Below are 10,446 nucleotides of genomic sequence, written 5' to 3'. Positions count from 1 at the left end.
ACAAACGAGGTTACCTGGTTTAAATATAGCCTCGTTTCTCCGTATGGCTTGCTCCTTTTGCCGAGCTTATTAAATCCTTCCCTATCCTAAAGTCATTAAGATAATCTTGTATTTTTTAACTTTAAGGTTACACTTCTCATGTTTAATCATACATGCATTTGTGCAGTTTTCTTGTGGCAAAATATGTATAATATAAAACTTGTCACTTTAACCATTTTAAGTGTACACTCCAGTGGCATAAATTACATTCTCGATGCTGTGCAACCTCCCCACTACCTATTTCCAAAGCTCTTTCGTCACCCCAGACGGACTGATTAACTTTTTAGTGCATTTGTACGACAGACCCTCACCAAGCATCTCCTAAGCTCCAGGTATGAGGTCCGGGAACATGTCAGTGAGCAGAATCAGTAAACTTCCCTGGCCTCGGGGGCTGGCCGTCAGGGAGGAGGCTGGCGTACCCAATGGCACCGCAAACGAGCGATCAGAAAACATAGACCTGAGCAAGGAGCGCCAGCGTGTCTTTTCTTTTTCTTTTCTTTTTTAATCCTCACCAGATGATATGGGTTTTTTTTAAGTTGATTTTTAGACAGAGAGGAAGGGAAAGAGAGTGAGAGAGAAACACCAATGTGAGAGAGCAACACTGATTGGCTGCCTCCTGTACAAGCCCTGACCGGGGATCACACTGCAGCCTAGGTAGGTACCCTGACTGGCAATCAAACCTGCAGCCTTTTGGTTTACGGGATGATGCCCCAACCGAATGAGCCACCCAGCCAGGGCGGGACATCTTTTCAAAGGAGCCAAGAGTTGTCCTCTCCAGTCACAACCCACCATCATCCTTGGAGGCGACGTGTGGAGCCTTCACGCCAGCCCATCAGTTGGTCCAGTTCTAACAGGATGCTGCTCCATCTCCAAGTCTCCTTGAGAAAGGTTGGTCAGCACCCCTGGAGGTGAAAGCAAAGTCCCAGTGGTTGTAGATCAGGTATCTGTGCATGCAGAAGGTAAGCTGTTCAATGTGAGTGTTTCTGTCTCCCTAGGTGCAGAGATGAGAACATAGCTCAAGCTGTGAGTAAGGGTCCCAGGGAACCAAGTTCTGGGCCATCCCTCGAACCTTTGAGGAACTCGTGATGACCACTGAGGGCAATGGTGCTGGTTGTGGAAGGGAGGCTGAAAGCTCTTCAGAGACACACTTTTGGAAGTATGGATGGGGTGCCCTGGCTGTCAAGTGGCAGGAGGTGTAGCCTTGAGAACAGCCCCATCCTAGGGGTTACCGGGGAGATGAGGGGCCACTGGGGCCTCAGGGGTCAGGCTCCCTGGCAGCCTTGACACAGGCATAACCAGAAGTGACAAGACCAGGTGCAGCCCTGGCTCATCTGAGCTTTGTCATTGCAGGGACCCTGGCTCAGAAGTCGCCCCTGGGTGGATGAACTCTGTGGCCAGGGTGAGAGCCACACCCCACAGCCCTAAGTGGTGCCTCAGGGCTACCTCACAATGCCAGAGAAGAGTCCATGGCTGGGCCAGAAGTGGGAAGCAAGCTTCCCTTGCCCACGCCTGGTTCAGCCAAAATGACCTAGGCTCACCGGCCTCCTCCCAGTGCCATATTCCTCACGCCAGGCCCCTTGGCCACACTCAGCCTTGTCCTGACTTGTGTCACTCCAAGCTGCCACCTATCATCACCATGTTCAGTATGCATTCTTCCCATGACTAGCTACCTCAGATTGTGGTGACAAAGCCACCAGAGCAGGTGGCTGAGGCAGGAGGCTTCCCGTGGGACCTTGGCAGGCTCATGCCCTGGGGGAAAGGTTTTGGGGGGCTCCTGGGCTCCCTGCAGAGCGCACCCTGGGTGTGCCCTCCTGGAACGCATCCCCCTGCAGACACAGCACTGGGTCAAAGCAGCAAAGAGCCTGGGGAGAAGGTTGCGGGTCTCACGGGGCCTGGAGTCTGTACAGTTGTAGGTGCTTTCTTTAAGAAAAATAGTATAAAATTAAAATAACAGACTGGGTATAAAATTGAATATTTATTTAGAATGTGAAAAGAAATGGCAACAAATTACAAGTGTTTTAAAGCTGCAGGACAAGAAGCAGAACAGGGGAGGAATGAGCCCCTTCCCCACCGTCCCCTGCACTGGGGCAGGGTACTGCACCCCTCATCCCTTGAAAAGATTTAAGTTAGAGCATAAGAAGCCTACAGTTTGAGGAATTGACAAGAAAAGAAGAGGTCATCGCAAAAATGTTACAAGTATAAATATTGAAGTCTATTTTGCCCAGACTTTACTGAGAGTTTCATACCTTAGGGCAGAACACAATTCCAGGAAAGAAATCATCTCTGGTCGCAGCCTTTGGCAAGTGTTTTCTTGCCTCCCAGTCTGTAATGGTGTATCTTAACATTGGGACTTTGGAGAAAGTAGATGATGCTCTGGTTAACATACCTCCTGGCCCTGTGGAAAGTTATCTGACTAAGGATTCTACCTCCTGACACAGCCACCTCCAGAAAGCCCCCCTGGGTTCCCGGGCATCCTGTCCTCTCTTCTCTGAGTCCTAACACTGACAATATAATCGACCAGACAGCAGAACAAGCAAATACCTGCTTTACATCACTGAAATTCAAATTTACTCAACACTTTTGGGGGGATCCATCCATTTCCCAGTGTGGGTTTCTATACAAGGAACTCCATTTTCATAGTTCTTGCGGTTAAGTACAACCATGGCTGCAGAAATAACTGTGGGGGAGCACACTCAGGGGCTACACAGTCTTCCTGCTTATTTAGCCGCACTTATTTCAGAGAACTGGGTCTCTTGTCACCTCTGCACCTGTTGGGACCCTGCAGAAATTCCTTGTGACTGCTCAGTGGTGTGAGACGTGTGTCCTTGACCCAGGCGGTGTGGCAGAGCTACTACTTGGGCCTCCCAGGGGAAGACTGTGCTGGTGTCTGGAAGGAGGAAATGGTCCTCACATCCGTTTATTGAACACACTTTATGAATCACAGGAACATTATAGAACAAAATGCAACACTGTAAAGACTTTATGAGTTCCCCTGAAAGTATATTGTTTCCTTATGTGCAACATTTTCCTAGGTTTCTTTTCTTTCTTTTCCTCTTTTTCTTAATTTTTTTCCTCACTGGAGGTCGTTTTGTCCATTCCTTTTAGAGACAGAGGAAGGGAGAGAGAGAAACACCAATGCAAGAGAGAAGCATTGATTGGTTGCCTCCTGTATGCACCCAGACCAGGGATCGAACCCACAACCTTTTTGTTATGGGATGATGCTCCAACTGACTGAGCCACACCAACCAGGGTTTTCTTTCTTTTGCTTTTCTTTTTTTAATTTATTGATTTTAGGGAGAAAGAGGAAGGGAGAGAGAAAGAGAGAAACATTGATTTGTTTTTCCACTTATTTATACATTCATTTGTTGATTCTTTAAGTGCCCTGACTGGGAATCAAACCCACAATCTTGGTATATGGACGATCCTCTAACCAATTAAGCTACCCAGCCAGGGCTCCCAGGTCTCTTTTTTAACAATGAAGAGACAGTGTTTGCTTACATCGATTACCTCTCAAAGTTAGAGTTAATGTTCTTGGCTCTTTATGGGCGAGCCGCGCATCGCTCTGCTGTGGATCTGAGGCTCCCGTACCCGCCCACCCCAGCTGACTTCCTCAGAGTGCAGGCCAAGCCTGGAGGTGGGACAGTTGACTTAGTTATTTTCTCCATAAAACTCCTTCTGACAATGATCAGAGAACAAACACCGTCTGGAGGCAACCACTCCCACAGGACTCCCACAGGACCCCAGTGAGCAGGGGACAGAAGGATAATCCAGAATCAAAACTGCATTTCCTGCGCTGCCCGGTTGACTTAACTTTCCACAGAGCACAGCACTGCTGGGGCCGTGGAAGTGTGAGTTAATGTTTTCTAATACAATTAAACATCACCTTTCAGACATGAAACCACCTGTGCAAACATACTCTGAGTTAGAATGATGATGATGATGATGATGATGATAACAATATAAAAAGACCACAGACATCAGCGGACTGGGACCCTGAGAAGTGAGGCAAGGATGTGGACCTGCCAGTCATGAACACGCAGCAGATCCCAGAACAACAATGACAACCCCCCGCCCCCGCGATTTTGCACCTAATTTAAGCTGAAAATCCATTCATTCAGCTGGCACAGTGAGTGAGAAATTAAGAATTTAACATTTAGGTGAGAGGAAGTGGCTCACACCTTTCACGCTAACACTGATGTCTGCAGGCAGTTTAGTAAGGGCTTTCTGTGGGCCAGCTGTGCCAAGGTCCCACAGCAAGATGCTATTGCAAACCCTAGAGATGGGTTGTCTCATGAACCCCTTTCACTAGATGAGAAAAACAAAGCTTAGAAGTGGAAATAACTTGTACGAAGTTCCCATCATGGCAAACGATGGTGCTAAGTCCTCGTGCCTGCCCCATGCCCCACCACCAACCTCAGGCAGCCCTGGGGGAGGGGCCGTGGGGACAGTCTTGGCTCTCCTGTCCCTCGTGTGAATATGTACACTTTTAAATTACATCCCTGTGCACATGGGCTAGGGATGTAGATCCAGAGAAACATGTGTGTGAAGTAGTAATCAGCTCACACTGTTATAATGAAGAATGGGGAACACCTTGGCATAGCTGAACCCACGTAACTGTCTTGAATGTGTAAGAAACCATTTGTTCAAAGAGAAGGAAGTGAACTGCCCAACACGGAACATGACAGCTCTTCCTCTCGGAACTAGAAACACTCAAACTTGGAGTATTACTGAGATTCACTGAATTGGCAGTGGTTTTTTCCCCAGTAATCTACTCAGTGGCTGAAATTACACCCAGCTTTCCACAAAACAGGACCTGACCCTCAAAGAAGGGTGACTCAGTCTCTGTTCTTCATAAAAGAATCGGTGCTTCACGTTTACCTGCCCACATCCACTCGACTGAACCGAGGATTCAGGATGTGCTCTTGTCCACCCCAATCTCCCCTTGCTCTCGAAAAGACTATTGTCCCTGGAGGACAACGGCCAGGCCCCTGATGAGACAGCTGGCTTGTGAGCACTGGCTGAGGGCCTCACTCTGCTCCACCGCTACCCTGCACTCACTCTGAACTTCACAAAGCCTCTCCCTCGGGCAGGCTCTGTCTTATCCCTATACCACAGGTGAAGAAGGAGCTTGAGGCAGAGACAAGCTGAGTCACCCCAAGGTCATGCAGGACCCTCGCTCTAGCCCTTCTCCATCACCTCCCCGTGGCATGCAGTGTGACTCCAGTGACTGAAAGGGATAAGTCAAAGAAGATACGGAGGACCCACGGACATGGACAATGGTGAGGGGTCTGATTATGGAAGTCTGGGGTGGGGTGGGTGGACAGGGGCAAAGTGGCCCAGCAGTAATAGCATAAACAATAAGATATTTTCAAAAAATAAAAATAAAATTAGAAAAGGCCTGTGACTGGTGTCAACTCATCCCAGTGGTAGGATCACTGTTTGTTACGAACGGATTTCTAGGATAATCCTTTAATTCTGGGCACAAAAGAAAAGAGAACAGTGGAAAACAGCACTGCCTACTTAGAGATTTCTCTAACAGAACAACTTGGCCAGACTGAAACTGGAGTGTTTGCCATATGGGGAGGGGCTGGCACAACTGAATGGTGTGTAAGTATGTACAAGATCTGTCCGGGAAAAGCCCCGCCATTGCTAATATAACGAGAACAGTTTATGCAACATTGATGTAACCTGGCAGCCAAGGAGAGTGGACTGGAATGCACATGTGTGAACAATGATGACTTCACTGCCCTAGTCAGTGGGGGCAGTGGATGCCGTTGAGTGAGCATGTGTACTGTCTGGCTGCCACATTCAAAGTGACCGAGTGAGGAGAGCAACAAATCTGCATCAAATTCTGTGTTAAGCTTGAACATTCCTCCACAGAAACTATCTGGATGATTCAGAAGGCCGCAGCTATGGGCAACTGGTGATTGGCAGCTTCATTACGACAATGCACCATCACGCATCACGTCTCGTGCAGAGTTTTTGGCAAAATATCAAATCACTCAGGTGACTCAGCTTCCCTACAGCCTGGATTTGGGGCCCTGTCACCTCTGGCTTTTCCAAAAACTAAAATCACCTTTGAAAGGGAAGAGATTTCAGACCATCAGAGAGATTCAGGAAAATATGACAGGGCAGCTGATGGAAATTGGGACAACTGTGTGAGGTCCCAAGGTGCCTACTTTGAAGGGGACTGAGGTGTCATTGTTCTAGGTACAATGTTTCTTGTATCTTGTATCTTCTTCAATAAATGTCTCAACTTTTCATATTGCATGGCTTGATACTTTCTGGACAGGCCCGGTGTGTCATTTCCGCTTGAAGAATACCACTGCCAAAGAAAGTTCATTTTGGGTTGTCAGTGTATTCCCAAATGGGGATCATTCTAAAAACATGACGAAGTGAAATACAGGCCATTTCTGTCCTGACTATACAGAGTCTAGGAGCCCAGGACCGCACCCCCAGTTATGCTCAAAGAGTCCTCCCTCAAGCACAAATGCTAGTTTCCTGCTCCTTGTTTTAAGAGATACGCCCACTTTATTGAGTCTTTAAACTTAAGTGGCTTATAAAAGGCCTCCGATCCAGTAAGAGTTCCTGGCCTCATCAATTCAAGTCCTGAGAATATGTACAAGAACCCTCTATGACAAACATCCTGAAGTGGAGGGGCCAGATCAGGGGTTCTCAGTGTCTGTTAGCAGAGACCAAGTGCCTCCACTCAGGATGAATTCCTGTTTGCTAAAGCCAGAACTGGTACAAAGCAACCGCACCCCAGCTGCGCAGGTGGGGCGTTAATGCACATATGGGGTGTGGTGAAGAGGGCAGATGTGTGCACAGGCATAGGTGGGCATGCAGGTGTGGCTGTGTGTAGGTGTGCGTGCAGGGGACAGGTGTGTGTGCAGGCACATATGTGTAAGCAGGTGTGGCTGTGTGTGCAGGTGTGCAGGGGCAGGTGGGCATACAGGTGCAGGCTGTGAGCAGCACACTCGGGTTCCCATGGGTCCACTGCCAATCCCATCCACACCTGTTGCACTCACTCACCTCTAGGAACGAGTGGGGGAAATGACACCACCCAGTTGTGCGAAAGTTCTCGTCAAGGAGCTAGTGGACAGCAGTCATGTCCCCAGAAGAGAAAGGAGGGGGATGGAGCGGGATCATACATATGATTCCATCTCCACGTGGTGAGACTCTAACTCTGGGACTTTATATGACAAGCCTCTTGTAAATGACATTGACAATGTATGTTTCTACTTCCTCACTCACTACTTTCCTCCTGAGCTTCTTCCCAGAACTTCTCAAATACTCCCTCCTCCTGAGACCTTCCTGATCTTCCCAGTAGGAGTTACCTTCTTAAATCTCTTCCACCTTTCCCAGTACCTCCTTTCCCACACATCCCTGGGGGCCTACCTGTCCTGTGCCACTCTGGCATTAATCTCCAGCTGGGGGCAGAGCACACCTGTCCCCCCAAGTGCCCCCTCCCAGACAGAGCTTAGGACATACTAAGGGTTAAGCCACAACATCTTTCTAGAATAAATTTTTGGCTCTCCAAAAAGTTGATTCTCTTTCTTTTTTCAGACGACAAATATTATACAACCAAAATGTCTCAGTTTACAGCCAAAGGTAGCACCTTGATCCTGATTTTCTACAAAGTTCCACAGCTTTGCTAGGCTGCAGGACCACTGAGGAGATAAGTAAGAAGGTTCTGGGGGTGTCGGACAACCCAGGCGGTGGGATGTCCTCCTGAAGGGACAGCAGGGTTAGTTTCTGGGGGTGAAGTCATGTGGGAAGGTGTGAAGGGGGCCAGGCTGAAATGTCCTGCAGAAATGGGGATGAAGAGGAAGTGGCCGACAGGCATATAAAGAAGGATTTAAAAGGGCTTTCCAAATTAATTTCAATATGCAAAAATCAATATCAAACCCCTCAGACTTTACTTTTTCAGTCCAAACATACCAGCAGTGTGCATATTCATTAGGATTTAGTTCACTTGCAAGTAAAAATCCAACATAATAACAATTTAAACAAGGTAGAACTTTACTTTTTCTTCACATTAATGAAGGCCAGAGGTAGCCAGTCCAGGGCTGGGAGCATCTTTCATGGGGCCTGGACTCAGGCTCCTACTCTCTGGTTGTTCTATTGGCATGGCTTCCATTATCAAAGTTGTTTCATAGCCCAAAATAGATGCTGTAGCTCCAGCCATTCCACTCACCTTCCAGCCATCAGATAGGGACCCTCCCCTTAAGGGCACTTCCCATAAATTCCACAAATCTTGTGTTTGTGTCCTATTTGCTGCCAGAATATAATCACATGACCACAGTTATCTGCCAGGCAGTCTGGGGAATGTAGTCTTTACCCTGGGTGGCCATGCTTCCTGCTGAAAGTGAGGTCCATCACTAAGGAGTGAAGACAGGTGTGGGGAGAGCCCACAAGCTCACTGTTGGCCAGGCTACTACCCTCTCCTTACAGTGAATCTCACCTTCAAGAATTCCACCCCCATCCCACCGCCACAGAACGAGATCTCTGTCTTTGAAACTGTGCAAATATAATTTGACACAGTATTTCTTAAAACCAACTGGAAAGAATTACTGTAAGCATTTTTTTCATAAAAAATTACTCCTTTGAGAATAATTGTTTTCATAGTCGTGCTTTTTTGACATTTTAGGAAAGAAAATTACATGCAAACATTTGTTCTGCAAACCCAAAGTGTGAAGGAAGTTGTACTCAAATACCAGAAAAATTGCTTCCATGCCTCTGAATTTCAAAAATATTTTTAGTTTGCATAAAGTCTCATGGTAAAGAGGATTTTTTTTTTTATGTCAAGGAAAATGAAATAGATGACACAGCTGAGGGATACCCTGTGTGGATGACACATTTTTAAATTGCTCGGGGCCCTTTCACCCGGTTTCCAGGAAGGTGGCTTCAGATTGCTGCCTGCATTGCTGACATCACTACCTCCCGTGTTTTAAATGCTGACCTGCGTATTAAATAAGGGTTGAAATTTACAAGTGAAATATAAAATAACGCCAAATATTTCGATCCGTATTTGATGTCAGATATTGTGGAGCTCTGGAGAGGGTGTGGGCAGGGGTGGACGAGACGTGGAGGAGCCACACAGGCCGAGACAGGGAGCGTGAACGGGAGGGAAGCAAGGTGAGTGTGGCACCAGGGAGGCTGGGGGAAAGGCTCTGGGCCCCTGCGCTGAGCAGGGTGAGCAGAGTGACCACGGAGGGAGGAAAGCCTGGCGCGGTGTGTTCAGAGCCACCGGCAGAAGTTCCCAACGCGAGGCGGCCACTGCGCTCACACGCTAGAAGGCGTCTTTTCTGTGCCTGTGACCACAGCACTGTAGCCTCCAGGTACTTCCGGATCTGTCACAGGGTCCCAGAGGACAGCCGATACTGGCGGCTCTCATCTAACCGGGCACAGTGTGACGCTACATAGCCTGTCGACAGCGGGCATCGCTGGGAAGTGTCAGGACGCTACACAGAACTGGATGCCTGTAATGGGGACTTTTAATGGGCAGTATGGGCAGTCCCTTACCTCCAGCAGGTGTGGGAAGGAGAAAAGGCCCTGATCTCTGTGGGGCGGCTCCAGGTGCTCCACGGCCCAGGCCAGGGACCCTGGATGGAGAGGCTGACCTGCACCTGCACTCCTGTGCAGCCCGAGCCCATGGACAGGTGCCATGTGCTCTAGCCAGGACACCTTATAAATACTGAGATGCATTTTCTTTATTTTCAGGAACCATGTAGTATGAATTCCTCAGTGTATAAAAAAGGTATATTCTTTGTGTTCCTTTCAGTTTCACCTTAAAGCTAAGCTGAGCGCACAGAAAATCACCCTTGGCTGTGTGCTACACAAAACTGCTGACTCTCATTCTTTATGTAATACTTCTCAACGGGCTGACATGTATCAACATGCTGTTTTGACTTGTTGAAGCCCCAAAATAGGTAAGACTTTCTTTCTTTTCTCTAAGTTGCATCGGTGTTGAGTTAATAAGAAGGCAGAGTGGGGTCTACTCATGCCCACTCAATTTCATTTTTCCTTCGAAATGCATCACCCACACGACCCCCTGCTGCCTATGTTGGCAGTTGTTCCCTGAAGTGTGGAGGGACGTCGGGGAAGTCACAGACACAGCAGCCCCTGTCCCCACAGCCCACTGGGAACACTGCAGCACAGACACACCCTTCTCAGAGCCTCTGAAGATGATGGACAGTGAGTGACCTGAGTGGCTGAGCTTCCCACAACGGCGTTGCTGCCACTGGGCTGAATCAGGGTCCAAGTCCTGACCCCTGATCCCTGCTACGGCAACCTCATTTGCAGATGTGATTACGGTAAGACCTGGAAGTGAGAGCGTGGGACTCACAGTGGGCCTTTATCCAATGACTGATGTCCTTGCAAGAGAAGGGAGAGAGAGACTGGAGA

This window comes from Desmodus rotundus, chromosome 1, assembly GCF_022682495.2.
Source record: "Desmodus rotundus isolate HL8 chromosome 1, HLdesRot8A.1, whole genome shotgun sequence".
Lineage (NCBI taxonomy): Eukaryota > Metazoa > Chordata > Mammalia > Chiroptera > Phyllostomidae > Desmodus > Desmodus rotundus.
This window is presented reverse-complemented; position numbering follows the sequence as displayed.